Source organism: Bufo gargarizans, chromosome 1, assembly GCF_014858855.1.
Source record: "Bufo gargarizans isolate SCDJY-AF-19 chromosome 1, ASM1485885v1, whole genome shotgun sequence".
Taxonomy (NCBI): Eukaryota; Metazoa; Chordata; class Amphibia; order Anura; family Bufonidae; genus Bufo; species Bufo gargarizans.
In genome coordinates, this window is record NC_058080.1 from 132,254,280 (window position 1) to 132,264,565 (window position 10,286).

Consider the following 10,286-nt stretch of genomic DNA (forward strand, 5'->3'; position numbering starts at 1 on the left):
AGTATTCACTCTAGAGGATTAATTGTTTTGACTGTGTTATCCAGCGCTCTCTTGCCACTCATTGCCCACGGGTGATTTAATACTAACGTTTACATTTACCTGAGGAGAACAATAGCTCCTTATCGGCCAGTCAGCAGCAGGATCTGCTTTATCAGGCAGATCTACACAGCCTCAACAACAGGAGCGCAGGGGGGGCTCTATATAATTCTTTAAAAAAAATTTGATTTGCTGGTTTGCCTAATTTTTCGGGAAAAATTTGGTTCGATCCGAATATATTCGCAGTGAATTACGTAAAAAAAAAATGCTATTTCCTGGCTGCAGAGAGCCTGTATAGGGTTGCAGAACACTGTGCCTTGCAGTAACACGCATAGGAGTCTGCTGTGGTAGTGAAATAATACTGTGAGTCATGTAGGAAGGAACAAGGGGCCGTCATTGCCTCGGTGAGGTAAGAGAAGGTTTTTCTCAAGTGTCAGTATTGCAGAGTGCAGTCTGACACCTCAGCTGTTTAGTATGGCTGTAAAGCTGATCCAGGACGGCTTTTAATGGGAGTAGCCAAAGTGCTGGGTGGGTGGCTACTCCCCACGTTAAGGACCAGGCCATTTTTTGCAAATCTGATCAGTGTCATTTTATGTGGTGATAACATTAAAACGCTTTGACTTATCTAGGCCATTCTGAGATAGTTTTTTCGTCACATATTGTACTTCAGGACACTGGTAAAATGGAGTCAAAATTTTTTTTTTTTATTTATAAAAAAAAACATAGTAATACCTCCAAAAATAGTTATTACTTTACATTCCCCATATGTCTACGTCATGTTTGGATCATTTTGGGAATGATATTTTATTTTTTGGGGATGTTACAAGGCTTAGAAGTTTAGAAGCAAATCCTGAACTTTTTCCAAAATTTTCAAAAACCCACTTTTTAAGGACCAGTTCAGGTCTGAAGTCAATTTGTGAGGCTTATATAATAGAAACCACCCAAAAATGACCCCATTCTAGAAACTACACCCCTCAATGTATTCAAAACTGATTTTACAAACTTTACCCTTTAGGTGTTCTACAAGAATTAATGGAAAATAGAAATACAATTTCAAAATTTCACTTTTTTGGCAGATTTTCCATTTTAATAATTTTTTTCCAGTTACAAAGCAAGGGTTAACAACCAAACAAAACTTAATATTTATGATTCTGTAGTTTACCACATATGTGGTTGTAAACTGCTGTACGGGCACACGGCAGGGCACAGAAGGAAAGGAATGCCATACGGTTTTTGGAAGGCAGATTTTGCTGGACTGGTTTTTTGACACCATGTCCCATTTGAAGCCCCCCTGATGCACCCATAGAGTAGAAACTCCAAAAAAGTGACCCCATTTTAGAAACTACGGGATAGGGTGGCAGTTTTGTTGGTGCTAGTTTAGAGTACATATGATTTTTGGTTGCTCTATATTACTCTTTTTGTGAGGCAAGGTAACAAGAAATAGCTGTTTTGGCACAGTTTTTTTTTTGTTATTTACAACATTCATCTGACAGGTTAGATCATGTGGTATTTTTATAGAGCAGGTTGTCACCGATGCGGAGATACCTAATATGTATGCAATTTTTTTTATTTATGTATGTTTTACATAATGATTTTATTTCTGAAACAAAAAAAATCATGTTTTAGTGTCTCCATAGTCTGAGAGCAATAGTTTTTTTCAGTTTTTGGGCGATTATCTTGGGTAGGGTATGATTTTTGCGGGATGAGATGACGGTTTGATTGGCACTATTTTGGGGTGCATATGACTTTTTGATCGCTTGCTATTACACTTTTTGTGATGTAAGGTGACAAAAAATTGCTTTTTTTTTTACACTTTTTTTTTTTTTTACGATATTCACCTGAGGGGTTGAGTCATGTGATATTTTTATAGAGCAGGTCATTACGGACGCGGCGATGCCTAATATGTATACTTACTAAAACATAATTTTTTTGGTTTTAAAAAAGCTGTTATTGTGTAAAATGTAAGTAAATTTTAATGTCTCCATATTTTGAGCCATAGTTTTTTTATTTTTTGGGCGATTGTCTTAGGTAGGGGCTCATTTTTTGATGAGGTGACGGTTAGATTGGTACTATTTTGGTGGGCATACACCTTTTTGATCACTTGCTGTTGTACTTTTTGTGATGTAAGGTGACAAAAAAATTGTTTATTTAGCACAGTTTTTATTTTTTTTATGGTGTTCATCTGAGGGGTTAGGTCATGTGATATGTTTATAGAGCCGGTCGATACGGACGTGGCGATACCTAATATGTCAACTTTTCCTATTTTTTTACAAAAAATGTTTTACTTTATTTGGGGAAAATTAAGTTTTTGTTTTTTTGTTACTTGAAACTTAATTTTTTGGGGGGAAAACTTTTTTTTAAACTTTTTTTTCACTTTATTTTTTATCCCACTTTGGGACTTCAACTTTTGGGGGTCTAATCCCCTTCACAATGCATTCTAATACTTCTGTATTGGAATGCATTGGCTGTATGAGTAGTACAGTGTGTATAACTCATACAGCTTCCTGCCTGTGAGATCCAAGGGGCTGGATCTCACAGGCTCGTCACCGGAAGGCAGCGCCGATGCCTGAGGAAGGGTGTTGTCTGTGTTTCTGACAGATAATAAGAAAGTTCAAATAAATGATAATGTCAGCTAGGCCAAAAGGCAAAATAGTGGCCCAGTCAAGAAGTGGGGAGGATGGGAAGTCCACAGAGTGTACCTATGACATAGTGGTGAGGTGGTGGCAGCATCAGGAAGCCACAGAGTGGCACGACGTCGAGAGATTGTGGAGGTGGCAGTAGCATCAGGAGGCCACAGAGTAGCATAACGACGAGAGATTGTGGAGGCGGCAGCAGCATGAGGAGGCCACAGAGTGGCACGAAGAAAAAGTGTGGAGGTGTCAGCAGCATGAGGAGGCCAGAGTAGCACAATGACAAGAGATTGTGGAGGTGGCAGCAGCATGAGGAGGCCACAGAGTGGCACAATGACGGAGTCTGGAGTTGGCAGTAGTATGAGGAGGCCACTGAGTGCCACAATTACAGAGTCTGGAGTTGGCAGCAGTATGAGGAGGCCATTGAGTGGCACAATGACAGAGTCTGGAGTTGGCAGCAGCATGAGGAGACCACAGAGTAGGCCAATTCCAGAGTGTGGAGGCGGCATCAGCAGCATCAGAATGAGGCCACAGAGTGGCACAATGACCGAGTCTGGAGGTCGCGACAGCAGCATCAGGAGGATACCACAGAGTGGCAAGGTGACATAGTGTGAAGATGGCAGTAACAGCAGCAGCATCAGGATCCCACAGAGTGGCAAGGTGACCAAGTGTGGAATGGGGGAAATCCTTTTGCCACAAATAAGTGCACTAGTGAAGTGCGTATATTTTTTTTCTTTCTGTACGATTTCCACATATATAACTGCAGAAGCGAACTGCGTATATATTTTTCATGTTTGAAAAGATATAAGCCACTACAGGCTTTTCAACATAGCACTTGCACCCCAAGAACAAATTGCTGGAATGACAGAGCTGTATAATGGCTATTTGGATCCCCAAATAATCTTTCCCTGCACTTGTAAATCGCTTTTTTAGCACTGTCCCTAGCGCATTCTACCGTCTCTCCCTGCACTAAGATGCTGTGAAATGATTCCTCCTTATCCTTTCCCTGCGCTTGCAAATCGTTTTTTCAGTTTTTTTTTTCACAATGAGGTTTTTCCAATTGCTGTCTCTAGTGTCTTCTCAGGTCTGTCCCTGCACTCATAATGCTTAAAAATGTCTGACTCTAAGATGGCCGCCGTATTTATAGGGCTATGACATCACATGGCTGGCTGCTGATTGGCTGCATGCATGGCATTATGGGTCAGCCCGCCTTCCCAGAGTTCCTTGCACCATGTCCTCACACGTGTAGCCGCCAATTTAGGAAAAATTGCGATTTGTTACCACGAAGCACGAGGAAATTCGCATTTGTTGCAAAAGTCTGATTCGATTCGCTAATCTGTACTTCTATATTTATAAAAATGAGTTTCTGTCTGTCCCGACGTCTGTCTGTCTGTACTTTATGCGCGACCGATCTTCACCAAATTTGGCACACAGGTACATCAAGTGTCCGGGAAGGTTTTAGATCTCAGCTCTCTAGGATGTACCGTTCCTGAGATATTCCCCAAAAATGAGCTGCATTAGCCAATACAAGCCTGCAAGTCTTTTTCTTCAAATACTAATTGCCATACACACAGTTTTACTCCAGGTTTCCATAACAACCCAGCCATTTTTCTTCGCTGCTGTAGGTCAGCTTTAGGCTAGGGCTACACAACGACAATAAGTCGCACGACACATAGGGCACAACTACACTGCTACATGCATCCATCTTGTATGTATTTTTTGTGACTGTCCTGTCGCAGTCGCAGCATGTCGCAGTGCGACACCATAGCCTATCATTATAAAAAAATATTGAGACAAAATGTCACACAACACATGTCATCGTGTAGCCCTAGAATTAAAGAGGCAGGGCACTGTGGAGGTCACTGTTAAAGAGGCGGGCACTGTGAAGGTCACTGTTAAAGAGGCGGGCACTGTGAAGGTCACTGTTAAAGAGGCGGGCACTGTGAAGGTCACTGTTAAAGAGGCGGGCACTGTGAAGGTCACTGTTAAGGGGCGGGCACTGTGGATGTTACTGTTAAAGGGGCAGACACTGTGGCAGTCACTGTTAAGGGGGCAGGGGCCACTATTAAAGGGGCAACTGCTGTGGAGGTCACTGTTAAGGCAGCAGGGTACTGTGAGGTCACTGTTAAGGCAGCGGGGCACTGTGAGGTCACTGTTAAGGCAGCGGGGCACTGTGGAGGTCACTGTTAAGGGGGCGGGCCCCTGAGGAGGTCACTGTCAAGGGAGTAGGGTGCTGTGAAACTTACTGTTAAAGGGGCGGGCTGCTGTGAAGGTTAAAGTTAAGGGGATGGCTGCTGTGGAGGTCTCATTTTAAAGTGGGGGGGTCAGTGTTAAGGGGTGGGGAACTGTGGAGTTCACTGTTAAAGGGGCGGGGTGCTGTAGAGGTCACTGTTATGGGGATTCTGTTGATATCTTTGTTTTTTTAGTTTTTTAATAGTGTTTATTTATCTCTTTTGCAAAGATATAAAATACAACAGTCCCCAAGGGGGAAAACAATTACATGGAAACGCACACACGTCAATCTCCTAGAAGTGCAGCAGATTAATTGTTCGCCTATATAGTGTGACTATGGGCAAGACCCATTAATACAGTCATGTATAGATATATAATCCAATGTACGATCTCCCCAGGTCATATAGACGGTACTGGAATCTAGTCACAACACCCAACCAAGATCCCAACCAAGCATGAAGGATCAGTTATTTGACGCATGTGGTACAAGCGCACTGGGGTCAGGTATACTCTGTGTATCCACTTGATTTGGATAAGCTGATCACGGGCGCTTATAACCGATGACCGCCATACAGAACGTAACTCCTTCAGATGAGACACCTTCAATACAGGGATATCCTCAATCCAGCGCCCAAACGAATGCTGGAGCGGAGAGTCCTGCATCTTCATAATCTCCTCATAAAAGGAAGCAATTGGTTTATGCGGATGCACCCGCCTGGCAATAGACTCCATGGGGCCACATTCCAGTTTTATAGATAAGGATTTGAACTGGATGCCACAGGCATGTCTCAGCTGGAGGTAACAATAAAAGCATGTTCGAGGTAGTTTGAACTAACTCTGGAGGCTTTCAAAACAGCGGAATACCCCCCAATGGAAGAGTTGTGTCAGATATTTAACCCCTTTTTTAGGCCAAAATTCGAACCCTGACAACAGAAGGAGCTTTTGGAGGTGCTTATTGCGCTACAGAGGCATATATGAAGTCTCCCTATTAGGGTCCTCAATATGTGTCTCCACAAACCTTATCCATACCGCAATCACATTAGTCATGGTTTCAATGCAGTATATGGCTCTAGGGACTCCTCCCCCTATATATACCATATTCGCCAGAGCCTCATATGAGCCTAATAGCGCTGCTGTAAGTACCACAGCTGGGTTGTTTGCATCCGCTCTAATCCACCAAGACGCATACATCAGCTGAGATGCGATATAATAAACATACATGTCTGGCATTTGCAATCCCCCTTGTGTATACAGAGCCTTTAGGGTTTTCCTAGCCAATCTAGGGGGTTGGTGTCTCCACAGGAAGGACGACAGTAGTCTATCTAGGGATTTGAAGTGCGACCTTTTTTAACTGGAGCCGCCCTGTACATATAAAGAAGCTTTGGCCATAATACCATTTTGACAATATTTATTCTACCCACCAAGGTCAAAGGTAGGTCCTCCCACGCTTCTATTTTACGCGCAATGTATTCCATAGTAGGTACCATGTTCAGCCGATAAAACTGCCTCGGGTCCCTATGAATTTGAATTCCCAAGTAAGGAAAACTTTCCACCACTCTCAAGGGCGACAACGGGGATATATCTGAATTATCCTCCACGTCCACTAAGCACAAACTAGACATAGCCCAGTTCACCCAGAGGCCCGAATATCTCCCATACCCATCTACCGTGTCCAGAAATGCCTCCAGAGAAGGGCCGGTGTCTGCCAAGTACACTAACATATCATCCGCGTATAGCGATAATTTTTCTTGTATTCCTGCTATCGTCCATCCCTCTATCAGTAAACTATTATTAATCAGTTGGGTAAGAGGTTCCATAATGAGGGCAAACAACAGCAGCGACAAGGGGCATCCCTGCCTGGTGCCTCTATGTAGACTAAAAGGTCGGGACAGACAACCATTTACCCTTACTAGGGCCCTGGGGGTCTGGTACAGCAATTGGACCCATCTGATAAAAGACCGGGGGAAACGCAAGCATTGTAGCGTCTGCCAAATAAAATGCCACTCCACGGAGTCGAAGGCTTTCTCATTATCGAGAGAAGCCAACGCACGCGACCCTGCATTATCATGTCTGACCTGTAAATTAGTAAACAACCTCCTAAGGTTGATATCAGTTGTCTTGCCCGTCATGAAGCCAGATTGGTCTGGGTCTATAATCGATAATATGACTTCTCTGAGGCGTCTGGCCAAAATTTTTGATAAAATTTTGGTATCCGTGTTTAGAAGGGAAATCGGTCTATAGGAACTTCCCCGGTTTGTGAATGACCACGATAGTCGCCTCCATAAAAGACGAGGGCAGCCTATCGGCCTCAAAAGCGTATTCAAAGAGCTTGACCAGAGCTTGTACCACTCCAACGAAAAGCTGTCCGGACCAGGCGATTTCCCAACCGACATGCTCTCAATTGCCGCCTTAACCTCCCCCACATCCACCGGGCCATCCAAATAATTCCTATCTATCTGGGATAGAGGGGTAAGCGGAACGCTCTATAAAAAAAACTCTCATCTCTACAAGTGCTGTCGATATCTTTTAACGACACACACAAACATTAAATAAAATAGATGAAATATACCTGTGCGAAGTCGGGTCCTTCTGCTAGTTGGCTGATAAGGGACATGTGACCGTGTATATGGCAGTTGGGATATGAGTGAAAAACTTCCAGGCTTCTATTAGCTAATGCAGGTTATTTTGGGGGAATATCTCAGGAACGGTACGTCCTGGTTTAAAACCTTCCCAGACACCTGATGTACCTGTGTGCCAAATTTGGTTAAGATCGGTCCAGTCGTTTGGTCACGCATAAAGAACAGACAGACAGACGTCCACAGACAAACAGAAACTAATTTTTATATTATAAGAGATAATGCAAAAATAAGAAACCCATAAAAATACTTTTAAATTCCAATTTTCATGAGCATAAAATTGCTAAATTGTGAAAATTAACAAAAAAACACAAAATGGAATATGTGGATTGGAGCAAATGTACAAGGGGCGTTAATTAAAGATTTCCCCTGACCCACTTCCTGTGGACTGAGGGAAATGAAACTTGGCACAGTTATTAGTCCTTCTCTACATAGGTGCCTTCCTTGGGACACACACTTCTCACATCTCTATGCAACTGTTAACACCTCACTTGTAGAAGTCGCCAGGTTGCTCCAAAAGCCACGTTGTGACTTCGGAAATCAGAGTCTCATCATCTTGAAAATGCTTGCCCTTCAAAAATAACTTCATTGTTGGAAAGAGGTGGAAGTCCGGTGGTGCCAGGTCAGGTGAATAAGGGGGATGCAGTAGAATTTCAAAGCCACATGAGCATGCTTCTATTTGGACATGTGAGTTGTGAACTAGTGCATTGTCTTGCAGAAGGTGGGCACCTTTGGTAAGCATGCCACGTCTCTTGGTTTTGATGGCCTCCCGCAATTTCCGCAGCAGTGAAGCATAGTATGCCCCAGTGATCATGGTACCCTTTGCTAGGAAATCCATCAATACTACTCCGTGCTGGTCCCACTGTGAGCATGACCTTGCCTGCCAAGGGTTGGGCACGTGCCTTCTTTGGAGGCGGTGAGTCATGATGCTTCCATTGCATCGACTGGACTTTAGTCTCCGGATCATAGTGATGGACCCAGCTTTGATCCTGTGTGATCAGTCTGCTGTAAAAGTCCTCCTGGTTTTCATGGCACATCGTCAATAGAGCCTGAGAGCATTCGACTCGTTCCGGCTTCTGGAAAGGTGAGAGCAGCCAGGGAACCCAGCGAGCGGATACCTTATGCATGTGAAGATGGTCTTAGATGATTTTTTCCACGGACTCCACACTAATCTTGACATTTTAGGCTAGGTGGCGAATGGTTACGCAGCGATTTTCCAAAATGGCGACCTCCACTTGCTGGATGGTGTGTTCATCGATAGCAGAGTGGGGTCGCCCTGGAATTGGAGCTGTTTCCACCGAAGTCCGACCACATTTGAATTGACTATGCCAGTTCTTGACTACATCATATGATGGGCAATCATCACCATAAACCTCTTTCATCTCATAGAACATCTCCTTTGGTGTGCGGCATTTCAAGTAAAGGAACTTGATGACTGCTCTGTATTCCACTGGGTCTATTATCAAACCTCACACCGCTTCAGCACCAGTAAAATCAAGACCATTATCAGTTCTGAGATGCAAATTGGCATGTAACCTATAGAGACTTATATCATTACACATGTGCAGTTTCAGCATCCTGCGATAAATAGAAGTGGGTCAGGGGAAATCTTTAATGAACGCCCCTCGTAAAACTAAGTCTTCCAGACATCATGAGCACCTCTGCTATCCTCATGTTCCACTACCCTACAACATAATCTGGATACTTGGTCTCAGTAGGGTTGACGCTCTGAAGAGTTCACAGTTTAAGTTTTCTGCCCATGATTTCACTTTATCCTGTGTGATGAGGTACAGGATATCCCTGATGGGGGGTTACATTCACCTGTTGGACACATTACTAGACTATTGATGTCTCTGTGATGTGTCCATATTTTTGTATGTGTTTAGTATAACTTATGTATACAGTATGTATGTGTATAGAGATGGATGGATTAGATAGGCATATACAGTAGATATATACAGATAGACAGAATTTGGGTGACCTTTGGAAAAAGAAAAGTTGCCAACCAGTGGCACAACTCCCATGCTATTCCTATTGTGACTGTTTTTTTTCTCCTGCTCCCAATATTTCCTGTAGCCACCACTAGGGGGAGCTCACTGTGTGGAGATCTTTACAGCTAGTAACGAGTTCAATAATATCTATATGAGTATTAATTTACTTCACTTTTTCAGCATTTTGTTAATAGTGGAAATACTGCTGTATTTTTATTTATTTTAGTTTTTTACAAAAAGTAATGCAGTTTTGCTGAACTTATGAAAGTTACACCCTACAAAAACAAGAAAAATACACCCTAAATCCATATGGTTAACTCCCCTAATGCAGCCAGAAGAGTTTTATTACTTAACTGCATGAAGGAAAGTGTGGATTATGTAAAAATCACTACAAAAACAGTAGAACCGCAGCATGTGAATAAACCTCAATGACGTTTCAAAATGACAGTGGACATTAAAGGTGTTGTGACACTCACATAAGACTGCATTCACATCTGTGCACCTTTTTCTGTTGCATTCTCGGAACAGAAAAAAACTTCTCAGAGCCAGATCCATCATATGATGGAAACACGCAACACCTGATGGACCCCCATTGGATATAATGGGGTCTGCTGGCTTTCCATTAGGGAGCCAGGCATTTGTTCACATTTTTAAAGGGGTTTTCAGAACTAATATCTGATTAGTGGGGGTCTGGCTGTTCGGTGGTAGCTCTGGAACTACACAGCTCCACCCATTGTGTTGTGGACAGAGCTGGTTACTGC